Here is a 20,454-nt window from a genome sequence, read left to right as displayed (position 1 = left end):
TGGTAGAGACGGAGTTTCACTGTGTTGGCCAGGCTGGTCTCAAACTCCTGGCCTCAAGTGATGTGCCCACCTTAGCCTTCCAGGTGTGAGTCAACACTCCTGGGCTCTTTTTATCTTTTTTAATGTGGCTACTAGAAAATTTAAAATTGCAGGAATCTTGCATTATATTTATACAGAACAGTGCTGCTCTACAGTCTAAGTTAGCCTTCCCTATCACTGTCCCTGTGATAGAATAATTAAGTTCACAAAATCAAATTAGTAAGGAAGCCAGTTTATACAAATCTGTTTCCTTGCTAGCCATAAAACACATCAAAATTCCAGAAGATTTCAAGTTTCCTTAGAAAATGCTATTTTTAGCATTGTTCTCTTTAATTTGGGAAATGCCTATCCAGAATGAAGCCATGGTCTATAAAACTAATGTGTTCAGTCCATGAGTAAAAGCTGTTAAAACACTGAGCTATACTTGGTGTGGTTAAGACTTTGACCGAAGGTCCACAAGCAGAATTAGTCAGTTGTTCCTCTGGATTAAACAGGATCTGAAGCAAAGCAGCAGCTGGATTAGCAATTCAAAGTGTGGAGACACTGACTAGAGTTACCCACCTTCTCTTGTGGAAAATGTTGATAGATAATCCACATTTCAAACCGTGCTTTTCAAACTTTTAACATGCATACAAATCTCGTGGATCTTGTTAAAATGCAGGTTTGGCACTGCAGGTATCAGTAACCAAAACTTTGCATTTCTTTATGTTCCCAGGTCTCACCAATTGCTTCTGGTCTGTGGGCCAGGCTGAGTAGCAAGGCTGTAAAGGTAGCAAGAGATACCTGGTTTGCAACTTCTGCTTGACTTCCTATTACCTGCATGACTTTAAGCTGTTTTTTTGTTTGTTTGTTTTTGTTTTTGAGATGGAGTCTCACTCTATCACCCAGGCTGGAGCGCAGTACCATGATCTTGGCTCACTGCAACCTCCACCCCCACCCCCCCACCCCATCCCGGAGGTTCAAGCATTTCTCCCACCTCAGCCTCCTGAGTAGCTGGGACTAAAGGCATGCACCACTATGCCTAGCTAATTTTTTTTTTTCGTGTTTTTAGTAGAGACAAGGTTTCACCGTGTTGGCCAGGTTGGGCTTGAACTCCTGACCTCAAGTGATCCGCCCACCTCGGCCACCCAAAATGCTGGGAATACAGGCATGAGCCACCACGTCGGGCCTTTAAACTGGTTCTTAATCTGTCTGTCCCTCGGTTTACCCATTACATGCTGTTCAGGGCACTGTGAAGATTAAAATTTAACTATAGTAAAGAGTCTAATAGAATCCTTGGCACATGGCATAATTATTACTTTGTTATTATCATAATAGTTGAACTTACATCTCTGGAGGCATGATCCCAAAACTAACATGAACTTGGCCCTCTGAACAATCAAATGCACTTTTGCTCATGCTTAACATACTTTGGTAACACCCACCTTTGATTTGTGACATTAAAATTTTCAAATTAAAGCCACGCGCTATGGCTTATGCCTGTAATCCCAGCACTTTGGGAGGCTAAGGTGGGAGGACCACAAGGTCAGGAGTTCGAGACCAGCCTGGCCAATACGGTGAAACCCCATCTCTACTAAAAATACAAGAATTAGCTGGGCCTGGTGGCACACACCTATAGTTCTAGCTACCTGGGAGGCTGAGGCAGAGGAATCACTTGAACCTGGGAGGCGGAGGTTGCAGTGAGCTGAGATTGCTCCACTGTACTCCAGCCTGAGCAACAAGAGCAAGCCTCCGTCTCAAAAAAAAAAAAAAAAATTCAAATTAAAAAAAACTAGCCGGGCGCAGTGGGTCACACCTGTAATCCCAGCACTTTGGGAGGCCAAGGCGGACGGATCACAAGGTCAGGAGATTGAGACCATCCTGGCTAACACAGTGTAACCCCATCTCTACTAAAAATACAAAAAAAATTAGCCAGGTGTGGTGACGGGCGCCTGTAGTCCCAGCTACTTGGGAGACTGAGGCAGCAGAATGGCGTGAACCCAAGGTGGAGCTTGCAGTGAGTGGAGATTGCGCCACTGCACTCCAGCCTGGACCATAGAGCGAGACTGCATCTCAAAAAAAAAAAAAAAAAAAAACTAATTTTGATACCAAAACAGGTAGTCTTAAAACTTTGTATTTTAACAAATATACTAAATTCAGTATAATTAAGGGAAGATATGGGTCTGCAACATTAAAATAGTTAATAAAATTGAAGCCACACCAAAGATTTCTTAAACTCATTTTTGATATTTGCATCTAATTTTTTTTTTTTTTTTTTTTTGAGATGGAGTCTCACTCTGTCACCAAGCTGGAGTGCAGTGGTACAATCTCGGCTCACGGCAACCTCTGCCTCCCAGGTTCAAGTGATCCCCTAGGCGTGCGCCACTAGGCCCAGCCAATTTTTTGTGTTTTAGTAGAGATGGGGTTTCACCATGTTGGCCAGGATGGTCTCAATCTCCTGACCTCGTGATCTGCTTTTTTTTTTTTTTTTTTTTTTGAGACAGAGTTTCTCTCTTGTTGCCCAGGCTGGGGTGCAATGGCGCAATCTCGGCTCATTGCAACCTCTGCCTCCCAGGTTCAAGTGATTCTCCTGTCTCAACCTCCTGAGTAGCTGGGATTATAGGCATGTGCCACCATACCCGGCTAATTTTGTATTTTTAATAGAGACGGGGTTTCTCCATGTTAGTCAGACTGGTCTCGAACTGCTGACCTCAGGTGATCCACCCGCCTTGGCCTCCCAAAGTGCTGGGATTACAGGTGAGCCACTGCGCCCGGCCAATCAGCTGTCTGGCCAGGAGCAATTGTTCACACCTGTAATCCCAGCACTTAGGGAGACCAAGGCAGGAAGATCACTTGAGCCTAGGGGTTCAAAATCAGCCTGCGCAACATAGGGAGACCACTCACCTGTAGTCCCAGCTACCTGGGAGGCTCAGATGGAAGGATGGCTTGAGCCTAAGAGTTCAAGGCTACAGTGAGCTGTGTTTGCACCACTGCAACCTAGTCTGAGCAACAGAGCAAGACCCTGTCTTTCAAAAAAAATAAAAAATAAAAATCCATGTAGTGTAGGAAATGAAAAAAAAGTTTTTCACTAATGGTCAACAAAACTTTCAAAAAGTTTATTCTCTCAAAATTTAAGTACCAGTCATTTCAGCAGTTACAAACACAAAAATATTATTTCAAGAAAGAGGACTCATGTGATCTTTCAGAGTCAATAATGTAGGGACAAAAGTAAAGATATATTTTTCCAGGTAGAGGCAGAAGTTCTTTTATTCACAGCAACTTCCCTTCCCCAGACTTTCATGCTCTATTATTAATCTTTTCATTCCACCTAGTCTTCTTCTAAATACACACACAGACACACACACACAGAGACAGAGAGAGAGAAAGAGAAAGCGAGCTAAGAGAGAATACTGAATAACTACTACTTTTGATCAATTTTCTAAACAATTTATTTCAACCCTATTCTTTTCCTAAAAGCCTAGCTTATCCTACTTTAGGAGAAAATAATCAATTGAAATTTTTAACCTTCAGTAGCCTTTTTACAATTAGAATAGTTGAATCAAGGTAAGTGGGTCTGAATAGTTTGCTCTTCGTAAGACTGGTATGTAAATATTCCATATATTTTATCTAATCTTGTGGTTAGTCTGGCCCTATAAAAGCACTCAGATACATAATCCAAAATAGCTAAGTGCCTCCAGATAGCATAACAAAAATGTGGACCCATCCACTAATCTCTTCAACAAATGCTTCAGGCCCCAAAATAATAGCAAAGTTCTCTTCAAACACAACCAGTTTGTTAAGGGTGTGATAAAACAAGCACTCTCATATAAAATTAACAGGAGTATACATTAGTACATTTCTACTACAAAGATTTTTGGCAATATGTGTCAGTAATTCCAATTTTTAGGCAACTATCATTAAAAGAGAGACCAATGTGTATAAAGATTTATATACCCAGTTACTCATTTCAGCCTCATTAACAATAGCAAAAATTTATTATATCCTAAGTAACCAGAAATAGGGTAATAGTTAAATAAATTACAGAATGTTATGGAACTATTATAAAATGTTTCCATAGACTTTTTAAGGACATAAGAAAATACTCATGATAAAATGTTAAATGAAAAAAGCAAAACAAAAGGAAGTAGAGTATGAACTCAACTGTGTTTAAAAAAATACACACCATATATGCATATATGCATAGAAAAAAAGGATTGGAAAGAAACACACCTAAATGTTATTATTAGTTATCTCTGGAAAATAGGATTATGCATAATTTTATTTTATTTACATTCATCTATCTTATTAATTTTCTAATACTGGTTTTATAGTCATAAATTTTATAATTATTAAATTTTAACTATCTTTTTTAAATGGCTTAAAAATACAAAACTTAATCCTGCCCCTTTTGAAAACTTGCATTTTTAAAATCATAACCTTGTTCCTGAGTTTTTTTAAAAAAATAAATTCACAACCGTCAAAACTACCCTTATTTTTAGACAAATTGGGCTAATTTTATAAACATTTCATTTTTTCATGTGTAAAGATTCTTTAAGACAGGAATAACAAAAACAAGATGTCCTTATGATTTTTTCGATTAATTTTAAATCACAACTTGACAAAAGTTAAAAGTGTATATCCTACTTTTAGAGCTTTGCAAAGCCTTGACGAGCCCAGCTGTCATAACATGAATGTGGAATGTTTTCCCTGAATGTTACTTAAAAATACATACCCTCATTTAACATGAATTTAAAAATCAGTAAAATAATATTATTTAAATAATCTATTTCATATCCAAAAAGAGAAACTTCTTAAAACTTGTCCCCCTAAAATAGTGTGCAGCCATGTAAAGGTCAGGAGCCTGGGAATAAGAAGGGATTCGAATCCGGGACTTACCAATAACTTTATTACTTTTGACAAATCATTACCTCTTTGACCATCAGTTTCCTTTTCTGAAACACAAAGGAGTTTGTTATAGGTGACATCTCAGGTTCCTTTAAGTTCTTATTAGACAACAAAAGAAAATATTTGTGCCTACTTGTGTCTCAATACACATTGAATTTTTTTTAAGGAGTTGATAAATTTTAATGCGATTTTAGTTAGCTTTCATTATGGACAAATTTATTCAAAGAAACACTGCTAAATGTATTAATTCTCTCCTGCAAAAGACACTGTAAGAATGCTATTATGTTTATTTGCTTTTAATTATCATCTTTAGATTCTTATATGTCACATTTCACTTTAACATCACATATTCAAACAAAATACAATCTTTAAATGGAAGCTGACAATTTATTTCCCTGGAGAATTTGAAGAGTACAATAACATTTGACTGATTGAACTTTATTTAGTAAGAATTCTTAGCAAAACTCTCTCCCAGGCACACCCACACAGTACTTCTTTATTTTCTGTGAGCTACAAATCTTTGACTCTCAAAGACAACTCCAATCTAAAAGTACAAGACAACACTGCTTATCAATTATTTATGCTGCGCAGAACATATTTTTAAACTATGGAAGTGAATATCACTATCATTTCACAACAGAAAAGGGATTTTGATACAAAAATATAGAAAGTACATCACAAAAATAAAGAATAGCCCTTCTCAAAAGCTTGTTGCTAACCTTATGAAATATATTTTCTTTTTCCTTTTTTTTTTTTAAGACAGGGTCCCACTGTCACGCAGGCTGGAGTGTACTGGTGCAATCTTGATTCACTGCAACTTCCGCCTCCCAGGCTCAAGCAATCCTCCCACCCCAGCCTCCTGAGTAGCTGGGACCACAGATGCACGCCACCATGCCCAGCTCATTGTTTGTATTTTTGGTAGAGATGTGGTCTCATGATGTTGCCCAGGCTGGTCTCAAACTCCTGAGCTCAAGGGATCCACTTGCCTCAGTCTCTCAATGTGCTGGGATTACAGACATGAGCCACTGCACTGGTCCTATATTTTCTATCTAAAGGATTTTCCTTATTTTAGCCAGGCACGGTGGCTCACGTCTGTAATCACAGCACTTTGGAAGGCCAAGGCAGGCGGATCACGAGGTCAGGAGTTCGAGACCAGCCTGACCAACATGGAAAAATCCCTGTCTCTACTAAAAATACAAAAATTAGCCGGATGTGGTGGCATGCGCCTGTAATTCCAGCTACTCAGGAGGCTGAGGCAGGCGAATCGCTTGAACCAGGGAGGCGGAGGTCGCAGTGGGCCGAGATCACACCACTGCACTACAGCCTGCATGACAGAGTGAGACTCTGTCTCAAAAAGAGATTTTCCTTATTTTTATCATTTCAACATAGATCTAATCTATGATACTTCACAATCTTTTTTTCTTTCTTTTTTTTTTTTTTTTTTGAGATAGAGTCTCACTCTGTCGCCCAGGCTGGAGTGCAGTGGCACGGCTCACTGCAAGCTCCGCCTCCCGAGTTCACACCATTCTTCTGCCTCAGCCTCCCGAGTAGCTGGGACTACAGGTGCCCGCCACCACGCCTGGCTAATTTTTTTGTATTTTTAGTAGAGAGGGGGTTTAACTGTGTTAGACAGAATGGTCTCGATCTCCTGATCTCGTGATCCGCCCGCCTCAGCCTCCCAAAGTGCTGGGATTACAGGCGTGAGCCAACGCGCCCAGCTCACAATCTTTTAAATTGTTCATTCATTAACTCAACAAATATTTATCGAGCATCTGTTCTACTACAGGAGACACTAGAAATTCAGCAAAGATCAAGAACATGTGCTGCCCTTTTAGAACTTACATTCTAAGTAGAGAAAGATGAATAATCGAGTAACAAACAAGGACAGCATCAAATGATCATTAAGTGCTATTGAAAGAATTAAAACCAGCAGATCAATGTAGAGAAAGACATTTTAAACTTTAAATCATTTCTTCAAAAGCATAAAACCCTCAGTATTCCATGGAAAAACAATATACATATTCAAATTGAACTATGAAAATTTACCAAAAGCAGACAAATTTCCCAATGGAGGAAAAACCACTTTAATCATCTTTCAAAGGGCAATAACAGAATTAAAAGCTTGGATATGCAATTCAGTCATGTTTTTCTAAATTATTTTACATAATTGTGGCAGACTTAAAATGGGAACAATATCTTACAGACAAGAAGTCTGTGTTCCCTTCTCTTAAATCTGGGCTAGCCTGGAACTCCTCTGACCAGTAGTGTATAGTGAAAGTGATGCTATGCCAGATTCTAAGCTAGCCTTTGAGAGGGCTGCCAGCTCCTGCTTTGGTCTCTTGGAGCTGCCACGTGAGAAGTCCAATTACCCAGCTGAAGAAACCACACAGAGGATCTCAAACTACACTAAGAGAAGCCCAGCTGAGCCAAGCCTCCAGTTACCCTAAGGCACAAGGTGAATGAATAAAGACAAGATGGACCCTCCAGACCAGACCTGTTATCAGCTAAACACCTCCAAGTGATCCTATTTACCATATGGAACAGAATCAACAGGCCAAGCTGTGTCTGAATTCCTAATCCAAAAATCATGACATCTAACAAAGTAGTTATTTTAAGCCACCAAATTTTGGAATAGAAAATCAAACTGTGTGAAAAATACAGTTTTTGGCCAGACGCAGTGGCTCACGCCTGTTATCCTAACATTTTGGGAGGCTGAAGCAGGAGGATCACTTGAGTTTAAGGGTTCAAGACCAGCCTGGGCAACATAGTGAGACCTCATCTCAATTATATTTTTCTATATTTATATATTTTTTAATTAAAAATACATTTTTTACATTGTAACCCAGTACCCTGTACATATAACTGAAACAATGATTCACAGAGCAATACTTACCTCTTACATACTCAATGCACAATATTTTTTATTCTATTTCTCATTTATAAAATACCACTTGTGCAATACTCAAAAAGGCTCATGAAGTAGTTTGGAAAACATTTTAGTCTATACAACTCACTTCACAGGTGCCTTCACAATCCAGACAGACACCTTAATAGGACCCAGGTGTCCTTATCCCTAATCCAAAGCTCTTTTCCTTACACCATGCTAAAAGCCAATAGGTATTATAGTTTGTAACCAGAAGTTCCTCATAGGCTCATATACACACCTCAGAACTGAGTGAAAGCTTAAAAAGCTTCATGGAAGTCATGTAGCAATCAGAAATAGCTAAGAGGAACTGAGACTTTTCCTATTTTAATTTTTTGGGGTTTTTTTTTGAGACGGAGTCTTGCTTTATCACCCAGGCTGGAGTGCAGTGGCGCAATCTTGGCTCATTGCAACTTCCACCTTCTGAGTTCAAGCGATTCTCCTGACTCAGCCTCCTAAGTAGCCAACATGGGCAGAACACTTGAGGCCAGGAGTTCCAGACCAGCCTGGGTGACATGACAAAACCCCATCTCTACAAAAAATACAAAAATTAGTCAGGCGTGGTGACACAAGCCTGTGGTCTCAGCTACTTAGGAGCCTGCAGTGGGAAGATGTCTTGAGCCCAGAGGCAAATGTTACAGTGAGCTAAGATCATTCAACTGCACTACAGCCTCTGCAACCGAGTAAGACCCCATCTCAAAAAATAGTACTAATAAATTGTTCTTAACTAGAACATTTTAATTAAACACAGGCAAAATTGGTTTGTCTAAAGTTTTGATTAGAAAATACAATCTACTGGCCGGGCGCAGTGGTTCATGCCTGTAATCTCAGCACTTTGGGAAGCCGAGGTGGGCAGATCACCTGAGGCTAGGAGTTCGAGACCAGCCTGGCCAACACAGTGAAACTCCGTCTCTACTAAAAATACAAAAATTCACTGGGTGAGGTGGCGCAGGCCTGTAATCCCAGCAACTTGGGAGGCTAAGTCAGGAGAATCACTTGAACCCAGGAGGTAGAGGTGTACCCAGGAGGCCACTGCACTCCCACCTGGAGCAACAGAGTGCCTCCATCTCAAAAAAAAAAAAACAAGAGAAAAGAAAATATAATCTACTAAAAATTCTAGTTCAATGAGTTAATCCATTTGCAAACCATACCACTAAGTAGATCCCACAAGAAAATAATTATTTTGGGGGGGATAAAACTACATATGCATAAATAAGAAAACTTGAGAGACACAAGTCTAGACAAGATTATAAAACACAATTGACAATTGCCACAGAATTTCTTTAAACAGTGTGCTTATCTAGCACATACAGAATTTACTTTGACAACTTCTCAATTTCTATCTTCATACATAACATAAACAGCAAGACGCATGAGTCAGAGGTCCTGAATGTGAGATGAATGTTTACTACTTAGGGACTCTTAACCTCTTTGGGTCTGTTTCCTCAGCTAAAAACAGATTGCCTGGTTGTCTTCTTGTGAAGATCAATAAGAAAATGTAAGTGAAAGTACTTGACATTTTCTTCAAATATGTTATTCTTATCTTAAAAAAAATTACACTAAATTTTTTTTTAAAAAAGCTCCCCAGTAAATTGATGCTTCATTTCTTGTTCCAGAGCCTAGAGCAATGGTAACTTATAAGACTCAGGATCAAATCTCACCTTGGATACTTAGTAGCTATAACTTACTGTGTTACCTTACTGATACCACCTAGCCTCTCTGGGTTTTAATACCCTCAAATGTACAACCCAAATATTACACTCTGATTTTAAGTACCTCATCAAGCACTAATAATCGAAAAAGTCTAAAATATGTTCGGAGTTTTCAAAAATCACAAGAAACTGTGAACCACCATTTCAAAGCCACATCTGGCTGATACTGAAATCTGCTGCTGCTTTCACACCCCAACTCCATGTCTTGCAGGAAATCTCAGCTCTAGGAGGGAACATTTCCAAATCTACTTGTGAATTTGCACTCTTAGGCATCTCCTCCCTCCGCTGCTCCTATCCCAACTCCCACCAGCATTCCCAAGCAGTCTTTGGAAATAGTAGTTTCTCAAAGGGAAAGGCTGAGAGAGGCTGCTTTAACCTGTTCCATGAGAGTAAAGAATCAACATGTTGGCCAACAAAGAAAACATTTAAAGATCTCTGAGTTTGACTTGGTATCTACAAGAAACTAACATTTCTTCTCAGGAATGTAGTTTATTGAAACTTCACAGAGAACTGAGGTCAAAGGTCTCTGATGCGGTGTTTTTTCACATTGAAAAATGTAGGAATGCTGCACAAATATGGGGGAAACAGTGCTAAAGAAGAGATTCTTGTCTTCCAGAGGAAACTAGGCAAAGATAAGAATCTATGAGTGTAATTCTAGAAATGTATATATTTCTCTACAGAACACGCTTAGGATATTCAAACACAGAGATGAATACACCTAAGGAAGTCAATGTATTATGTAGAGAAGAACATACACCCCCCTCTCAAAAAAAAGGACAAATTTTTCCTTTTTTAAAAAAAAATGTTATTTTTTTTTAAGATGGAGTCTCACTCTGTCGCCCAGGCTTTGGTGCAGTGAAGCAATCTGGGCTCACTGCAACTTCTGCCTCTCAGGTTCAAGCAATTCTCCTGCCTCGGCCTCCCGAGTAGCTGGGACTACAGGTGCCCACCACCATGCCCGGCTAATTTTTGTATTTTTAGTAGAGACAGGGTTTCACCATGTTGACCAGGCTGGTTTTGAAGAACTCCTGACCTCAAGTGATCTGCCTGCCTCGGCCTCCCAAACTGCTGGGATTATAGGCATGAGCCAACATACCCAGCCTAAAATACTATTTTTAATAAACATTTTATACTATGTACTAAATTTAATAATGTAACCAAGTTTTTTTATAATATCTCAAAGCTAAACAATCAAATTTAATACATTTGAAGGAACAAGCACTTAAGTAAAACAAGACAAAGTAGAATTTCATCACTATATTTTATATGCATCAACATGCTATCCCATGATAAAATGTAGTATAATCAATTCATCCTGAGTGGGTGAGAACAGATATAGCCAGCAGCATAAATCTGCATCACTTCTATGGCTTAATGGCTTCAGTCTTCAACAAAACTAAGAACTAAAAATGATAACTAAGGTCTCAGCTGGGCTGAGAAAAAACTATTTTAAAAAATTCTATTTTAGGAGAAGACTTCCTCAGTCAAGCCTATAAAACAACAAACTGTTTAAATCTCTATGTGGTTAAGCTCAAAGACAAACATGAGAACTGTTTATTTGTAAAGGAAATAATTTTCTTGTATTTCAATTTGTTTCCTCAAAAACTTAGATAGTTTTTCAGACTGCCGTTCTAGGGCTGAGAAGGAAACACTTTCTTTTGCTATATCAAGATTAAAGGAATTTGAGAAAACCTAAGACATCTGAATTTGATTTTTTTGCCCTATTTTGTTTTCAAGTGACCCCCTCCTGGATGAGTCAATAGAGACAAACTTCTTTTAAAAAAATTTTGTGGTATTATGGATTCATTTCACAGTACGTTATGTTACACCGTACATTATGAAATTCTGAACAGTATTACTGACCTTCCATGCTTGTGCAGTTCTAATTACACTGCAAACAGCCTTACTAATTAAGGGCTTGCTAACCCAGAGAAAAGAGATTCATCATTCTGACAGGTCACTGGGATCTTCTTTGTACATTCTCTCTTTCAGAAACTCTACTCCTCCCCCAAATAAGCAATTCTACCATATTAAAGAATGAGTGAAGACATCAACCACATGGCCTTAAGAAAATGTTACTGTTGGTCGGGCACAGTGGCTCACGCCTGTAATCCCAACACTTTGGGATGCCGAGGCGGGTGGATCATGAGGTCAGGAGATCGAGACCATCCTGGCTACCCCGGTGAAACCCCATCTCTACTAAATATACAAAAAATTAGCCGGGTGTGGTGGCAGGTGCCTGTAGTCCCACCTACTCAGAGGCTGAGGCAGGAGAATCGCTTAAACCCGGAAGGCAGAGGTTATTACTGTGAGCCGAGATCGCACCACTGCACTCCTGCCTGGGTGACAGAGCAAGACTCGTCTCAAAAAAAAAAAAAAGAAAGAAAGAAAGAAAATGTTTATGTAGGAGAAGTGTATTTATTCTGAGAGAATTTTCCCCATAGACAAATATAAGAAATGACTATTATAATTGAGCTGACTATGGTCACCAGAAAGAACAGAAATGCAATCTGGGGCCAGGCGTGGTGGCTCATGCCTGTAATCGCAGAACTTTGGGAGGCCAAGGCAGGCAGATCACTTGAGGTCAGGAGTTCAAGACCAGCCTGGCCAACATGGTGAAACCTAAAAACACAAAAATACAAAAACAAGCTGGGCATGGTGGCGGATGACTGTAATCCCAGTTACTCAGGAGGCTGAGGAAGGAAAACAGTTTGAACCCGGGAGGTGGAGGATGCAGTGAGGTGAGATCACACCCCTGCACTCCAGCCTGGGCGACTGAGCAAGACTCTGTCTCACAAAAAAAAAAAAAAAAGAAATGCAATCGGGAGTACATTTCTTATCCTTTAGTAGCAGGTTGATTTTGCATACAAGCTCACTCCATTTAACAAAAAAATGAAAGGCCAAAGAACCATGAAGTATTTTCAGGTAATAGTTCTCTCCATCAACTCCCATTATTGGTAAGAATTTACAGGCAATACATGAATCCATTTTGTAGCATTAAACGCTACAAGCAGTCGGGCACAGTGGCTCACACCTGTAATCCCAGCACTTTGGGAGGCCAAGGTGGGCGGATCACGAGGTCTGGAATTCGAGACTAGCCTGGCCAACATGGTGAAACCCCATCTCTACTAAAAATACAAAATTGAGCTGGGTGTGGTAGCGGGCACCTGTAATCCCAGGTACTCAGGAGGCTAAGGCAGGAGAATCGCTTGAAACCGTAAGGCGGAGGTTGCAGTGAGCCAAGATCGCACCACTACACTCCAGCCTGGTCAACAAGAGTGAAACTGTCTAAAAAAACAAACAAAAAAAATATTTAAAGGGTTAAGAGGCCAGACATGTAGCTCATGCTTATAATCCTACCACTTTAGGAGGCCAAGGCAGTAGGGCTGCTTGAGTTCAGGAGTTCAAGACCAGTCTGGGCAATAGAGTGAGACCCTGTTTCTACAAAAAATAAAAATTTTTTTTTAATTAGTTGGGCACGGTGGTGCATCCCTGTAGTTCCAGGTACTCTGGAGGCTGAGATAGGAGGATCGCTTGAGCCTGGGAGGTCGAAGCTGCAGTGAGCCATGATTGTACTACTGCACTCCAGCCTAGGCAACACAGCAAGACCCCCTCATCTCAAAAAAAAAAAAAAAACAAAACAAAACAAAAAAAGTTAAGAATTCCCTGATTCTGCCAGGCATGGTGGCTCACACCTATAATCCCAGCACTTTGGGAGGCTGAGGGGGAAGATCGCTTGAGGCCAGGAGTTCAAGACAGGCATGGACAAGACCAGCATGGGCAACATAGTGAAACCCTGTCTCTACAAAGAAAAAACAATTAATTAAAATTTTAAAATAAATAGGCCAGGCATGGTGGCTCACGCCTGTAATCCCAGCATTTTGGGAGGCTGAGGCAGGCAGATCACAAGGTCAGGAGATCGAGACCATACTGGCTAACATAGTGAAACCCCGTCTCTACTAAAAATACAAAAAAAAAAAAAAAAAATTTTAGCCAGGTGTGGTGGTGTGCACTTGTAGTCCCGGCTACTCGGGAGGCTGAGGCAGAATTGCTTGAACCCGGGAGGTGAAGGTTGCAGTAAGCCAAGATCATGCCACTGAACTCCAGCCTGGACAGCAGAGCGAGACTTCATCTCAAAAAAAGAAATATATAGGAATTCATTGATTCAACAGAAATTCAGAGCCTGTTATATTGCAATGAAGTGATCAATTATGAGGAACTAAGAGTTATTCAACTAGTTTCCCAACTTCAAGTAGCAATAGCTGAGATAAAACATGCACATACTGTACATTGCAATAATGCAAAGTATAAAGTACAAACAGTCAGAGGAGAAGCCATTTCTAGGTTTGGTGAGTAGAAAAGTTTTATAGAGAAGAGATAATTTGACTAGACCTTGAAGACTGAGGTTGTTGGGTTTCTTGGAAGGGTAGAAGAGGAAGATTGTTTTAATCAATAATGTACATGCTAAAATGGATTTTTCTCTTGCTGAGGGAATGACACTACCTCCCTCACTTTACAAGGTCCTGTCCGAGTTGTTGATTACAGTGTACCCCTCAACACCCATCCATTTCCCCCCCATATATGAACAATGCCTACACTCACTGGCTCCCCATATACACTAGTACTACCTACACACACACACACACACCCCACCTGCATGCATGCACACAACAGATGGGCAGACAGTGAGAATGTATCCAAGGCCATCCCAAATCTCCACCTCTGATACAGTGATTGTAATGCAGGACAGGTAAGCCCCAGAACTGGGGCTTAGCCCAGGACGGTGCTTGGCTTCATCCAGGAAAAAATTCAAGGGTCGGCCGGTGGTGTGTTAGCAACTTTTATTGAAGCAGCAGCGTAAAGCATCAGCAAAGGTATTGCCCCTTGCAGAGCAGGGCTACCCCATAGGCAGTATGCCCAGAGTAGCAGCTCAGAAGCAGTTCTGTGGTCATATTTATACCCAATTTTAATTATATACAAGTTAAGAGGCAGATTATGCAGAAATTTCTAGGAAAAGGGTGGTAACTTCCAGGACATTGTCATAGAAAGGGATGCTAACTTCCAAGTGTTGCCATAGCAATGGTAAACTGACATGGCACATTAGTGGGTGTGACTTACGGAAAGCTGCTTCCAATCTGTCCCTGTTTTAGCTAGCCCTCAATTTGGTCCAGTGTCTGAGCCCCACCTCCAGAGTTGAGTCCCACCTCCTACCTCAACTGGTTCAAGGTAGTGTGTAACACAGGCAGAACCAAATTTCTCTCAAAACTCATACAAGGATATAGAAAAACTCTCTTCCTTTGGACTCATGAGATTTTTGGAGTTGAGAACTGCCATCTTGTTACACTGAAATGGCCTATGTGAGAGATAAATTGAATCTAAAGGACAACAGAGACAAGCAGTGAACTCCTAGATTGAGTCATATTTAGATGGACTTTAGGCTGGGTGTGGTGGCTCACACCTGTAATCCCAGCACGTTGCGAGGCCAAGGCAGGCAGATCACCTGAGGTCAGGTGTTTGAGACCAGCCTGGCCACCATTGTGAAACCTAGTCTGTACTAAAAATACAAAAATTAGCTGGGCATGGTGGTGCATGCCTGTAATCCCAGCTACTCGGGAGGCTGAGGCAGGAGAATTGCTTGAATCCAGGAGGCGGATGTTGCAGTGAGCTGAGATCGTGCCACTGCACTCCAGCCTGGGTGACAGAGCAAGACTCTAGTCAACTGAGTCTCTCAGAGACTTCGAAATGGTTCTAAGTATGAACCAAAGTCTAGTCTAAGCATGTAGAAGGCAAGTAGCCAAGTGACTACTTCAATATAATTTCTGATAATCCCTAATTCAGTGAGTGACCAACGATCACACAAGCTACCTTGACATCTGCAATCCTGTTTGCAGGTAACATAGCAAAATAGTAAGACTCACTACTAACCATGTGGCTTGCTGACAAAATGGTGAGACTGTGTTAATACAGTAACGAAACTGTTGTGCTTGCAGAAGGCAAGAATTTCTTACATAATTGCTATACATATATATCTTCTAAATTGTAAAGAAAATACTAAAGTCAGCACGCATGCAATGAAAGTAAAAATGCAAACAGAAATTCAGATGTTCTTATATCGAAGGCTAATCACACTGCTTCTGGATCTGAAGTTTATGAACTAAATTTTTAAAGAAATGGTATGAAGCCAAAAGTACAAACGATATCAGAAATAATACACATAAATGAGAGCAACAACTCTAAATCTGCTTTGAAAAATCATCAGAATGTATCTTCTTCAAGCAGTATGTGAAACTTCAGTTTGTGAGACCATTTCGTAAAATAGCCTTCCAAATCTTCAAGTTCAAACGTTGAAGAGAAGTCTGTCTTTTCTGTTACTACTGGAGAGAAAGAAAAGCCCTAATAACTCAGTGATATCAACTGTACTGGTATTATGGTAGAGCTAGCCAAAAAGTATCTTCAAAATGAGCATCTACTTAGTATCATAGAAGTGCAGAACAGTGCCTAGAGAAAAAAATCTAGGAACTGACTCTGATGAGAAATTATTGTTCCTGCATAGTAGCCAAATTTTAAAAGTAAAGTATAAATAAGTAACAAGAGTCCACAATCCCTTTCTTAAATCCTTGGGGCAGGGTATGTTTTGGAATTCAGAATTTTATGGATTTTAGGAAGGTAACACAGCACTATATATTTTGTAGAACACCCAGGAGGAATTCATGTGGCATGTCATTAACAGTCTAATAGTGCCATAGCAAAGCATATACATTTGTGTCAGACAAATAAATACTACTGACACCTTTACATCAGTTTAAATTTTGCTGCCAAATTAATTCATCTCAAACTTTTTAAAAAACTTCCAGCTTCCAGAGCTTTGGGATTTCAGAAATACAGATTAAAAGATTATAGCCTATGATAAAGTCATAATAATTATTTTACCAAGTTTCAGATGTATTTGGCATCCCAGAGGTCCATTCTGTAAAAGTGATACTTAGCCACTCCGCACTTGGCCACTTATATATTCAGCGTACTTCAAGTTTCTCCAGCTTAAAAGCAAGAGTCCTAATATGTTCAGTGTAGAAACATTGGAAAATACAAGATTCTTTTTTAGACCTCATAATTATTCCACCTAAAGATGCTCACTATTAAATTTGGAGTGTCTAAATTTTCACATTCTTTCTATAATAGATACATTAATATAATTAGCAAGAAAATCTCTGTAGTTTTAGTGTGTATTTTTGTTTCCATCTTACTAGATACATATAATGCCCTTTCAAGCTGAGAACTGGTCTTTCTGAAATTTTGGTAAATTCTCAGCCATCAGCTCTTCTAACCTGGCTTCTCCACCATTCACATTATTTCCTTTTTTTGGAACTCCCAGTTAGATGTAAGTTGGTGCCTCCCAAACTATGGAGTTGTGCTGTTGCCCAGGCTGAAGTGCAATGGCATGATCTCGGCTCACCCCAACCTCCGCTTCCCAGGTTCAAGAGATTCTCCTGCCTCAGCCTCCTGAGTAGCTGGGATTATAGGCATGGACCACCACATCCAGCTAATTTTGCATTTTTTTTTTTTTTAAGTAAAGATGGAGTTTCTCCATGTTGGTCAGGCTGGTCTCAAACTCCCAACCTCAGGTGATCCGCCCACCTTGGCCTCCCAAAGTGCTGGGATTATAGGCATGAGCCACCGCACCCAGCTCATATTTGTTAATTCCTATTTATTTCTGTGTGATACATCTGGGTACTTTCTTCCAATTCACTAATTTTCCCTTCAAATTTTTCTGGTCTAGAGTTTAACTGACCTATTTTTTTAATTTCAATAATTCCATTTTTTCTTTAATATAGCCATCAATTTCATATCTACGTATTTTTGATTCATGCTTTTTTATGACCATTATTTATCTTTTTAAAGGATCTTTAAAATACTTACAATTGTTTTGAAATTACCCATATTTCCATCAGATTTTTTGTGAATTTATCTCCTGGTAATTGTGTTAATTTTCTAAGTAATGGTCTTCCTCGTGTGTTTATAGGCTCAGACTTTCCCTCTTTTCCCAGGGGTTCTGTGATAGGCCACCCATCTTCCAGAGTCCACGACCTCCAAGCTCGGTGCTCTTGTACTAGGTGATGGTGGGGAAACCACAGTTCCTGACTCTGAGCCATCTGGCAGCTTAGCCACTTCTGTATCTTCACTCCAGGTCCACAGCTTTTTGAAGCAACAACCAGGAGCAGATGTTTTCAGCCTTCTTTCATCCAGTCTCAGCCCAGCTTCAGTCTCATACAGAGTATCTGACCCCAGTTACCCTACATGTTATTTCTACCAGCTCCTGAACCCAGAGTCTAACTGCATGTTTCTTTTCTGTTCTTGGTCCCTGGAGATGTTTATCTTGTTCTTGAGTATATCTATATCTTTTCCTTTCCTTTTTAAATTTTTAATTGCTGCATTTGCCTCTCAATATCCTTATGAGGTTCGTACTATCACTATACCCATTTTACAGGTGAGAAAAGACAGGTATGGGGCAAGTAGGCAGTCTTCCCAAGAGCACTAGCTAATAAGGATTAAGAGTCAAACCAGGCAGCTGATGCCAGAGACCATGCTCTTAACCACTGCTCTATTGGGATCCATTCTGACCAGATGGCTCTTTAAAATTTTGATTCTTTTTCCCCCCCACCTAGCTGTAAACACTGTACACAGGCAAGATATTTTGTTTTCTTTTTTTGAGACAGGGTCTTGCTGTTACCCAGGCTGGAATGTAGTAGTGCCAGTGCCTCAGCTTCCAGAGTGGCTGGGACTACAGGAACCTGCTGCCATGCCTGGCTAAGTTTATTTTTGTAGAGACAGGGTCTAACTATGTTGCCCAGGCCAGTCTAGAACTCCTGGCCTCAAGCAATCCTCCCACTTGGCCTCCCAAAGTGCTGGGATTAAAGGCATGAGCCACCCCATGTGGCCAGGATTTTAAATGATGGAAATAAAGCGAAGACACATTCCAGGTAAAAAGCAGCACATCAGCCATGTTTTATTTGAGGCTGAATATTCAGTCTAGGCCTATACCCAAAATAAGAAACATAGTCTTCAATGCCCTCGTTTTCCTAAGGCCCTTCCCACTTTCCCTGAGTTTCAAGCACTTCCATGATTGTCCCTGGATACCCAGAACCATCCATGCAGGGCTTTCCTCTGGCTCTCTCTGCCACCCTCATGCTACACTAGAATATATTGCCCAGGAAAGGATCTTATTGAGGCATTCATACTAAGTGTGTCAGGGGACTTTTGTTTTCCATTCCTCCATAGCCCAAAGCCTTAATCTTAAAGGATTAAATTAGTGAATATAAGTAAAAGGCAAGCAATATCGTCCAAAAATAACCAAACTCTTTCAATAGTAGATTATCATGATGGAAAAAGAAAATAGTAGTCAAGCTCAATTTTAGGCTGCATTATTAAAAGTATAGGGTCTAGAAAAATGAAAGTTATCAGTGCCACTCTATATAATAAAGATTAATTAAGGCCAGGCGTGGTGGCTCACGCCTGTAATCCCAGCACTTTGGGAAGCCGAGGAATCCTCCTGCCTCAGCCTCCACAGGGACCACAGGCATATGCCGCCATGTCCAGCTAGTTTGTTTTTTTTTTTTAAGATTCGAGGGTCTCATTTTGTTGCCCAGACTGGTCTTGAACTTCTGGATTCAAGTGAACCTCCCACCTAGGCCTCCCAAAGTGCTGCATTATAGGCATAAGCCACCACGCCCAGCCCCTAGGTTTAATTTTAAAACACAGAGTCCATAATGAGGTAGGAGATAGAGGAAAATAATAAAAGGGGTCCATGGAAGTGAAATAGTTAGGAAGCAATATTTGAGAAAAGCTCAATATTTGCTGATTACAGAACTGTAGTTTGTTTCCTTTTTAGTACTATTAAAAGTCATGATCCTTAATAATCCTTAATTGCTAATGTCAGATGGAGTAATAATGTGGGCTTTCAGGATTCAACATTTCCTAACATCAACTTCAGAGCTTACAAATATTTGCTGTGATGAATAAGTAGAGCTATGCCTAAAGAAAAGCAGGCAGAACTTGAGGCTGAAGGTAAGGACACTGCTTAGGAAGTCAAAACAAAATCTAAGCAAAAGACAAAGTCTAAACATAAGTTGCGGCAGCAGGAATGGAAAAGGAAAGACATTATAATGCGGATGTAAAATGAGTCAAATATCTAGGTCTCAGACTTTGGAGTAAAAGAGGTTACTGGTGCCATTAACAGATGCAGGAAATATGGAAAAATGCACAGATTCAGGACAACAGATAATTTAGTTTGGTATATATGACTTCAAAATGTCAGAAAGTCACTCAGAAGCACATATTCAGCAGACAGTTAAAATTAAGGTCTGGGAAGGCCGGGCGCGGTGGCTCACACCTGTAATCCCAACACTTTGGGAGGCTGAGACAGGCGGATCGCTTGAGGTCAGAAGTTCAAGACCAGCCTAGCCAACATGACGAAATCCCATCTTTACTAAAAATACAAAAATTAGCCAGGCATAGTGGTGCACGCCTGTAATCCCAGCTACTTGGGAGGCGGACGGAGTAGAATTGCTTGAATCCAGGAGTTGGGAGGTTGCAGTGAGCCGAGATGGTGCCACTGTACTCCAACCTGTGCTCCAGAGTCAGACTCCGTCTCAAAAAAATATATTAAATTAAGAGCTGAGAACTGAGAGGCATAGAGATAGAAAGGACACATGTGAGAGTGTCTAATACAAAGCCTGGACCCCCTACATCTCTGCTTCAGTCAGACTATCTGCACTTCCCCAACAGAGGCAGCTCTCTCCCAGTTTTGCCACCAAACAAACTTTCCTATAAGGCAGATACCCTACTTCACAGATACCCTACAGTCACAGATGACTGGTTAACTCCTAGTCATCTTTAAGA

At 40.3% G+C, this 20,454-nt stretch overlaps 1 protein-coding gene across 4 annotated transcripts in view; it reads right to left on the bottom strand.

Annotated features, from left to right (window-relative positions):
- Window positions 1-20,454, bottom strand: part of ADK (adenosine kinase) — a 566,335-nt gene that overhangs the window by 543,019 nt on the left and 2,862 nt on the right. Inside the window, exon 2 of one of the 4 annotated variants that reach the window (XM_017962926.3) lies at window positions 601-800. The exons of the other annotated variants lie outside the window; for them this stretch is intronic. The gene's annotated coding sequence lies outside the window, so the exon portion shown is untranslated. The remainder of the gene's footprint in view (window positions 1-600; window positions 801-20,454) is intronic. 4 annotated transcript variants of the gene reach the window in all.

Source organism: Papio anubis, chromosome 11 (genome assembly GCF_008728515.1).
Source record: "Papio anubis isolate 15944 chromosome 11, Panubis1.0, whole genome shotgun sequence".
In the NCBI taxonomy this organism is placed as follows: domain Eukaryota; kingdom Metazoa; phylum Chordata; class Mammalia; order Primates; family Cercopithecidae; genus Papio; species Papio anubis.
The sequence above is the reverse complement of the archived record's forward strand: the minus strand, read 5'-3'. Positions and strand labels throughout refer to the sequence as shown.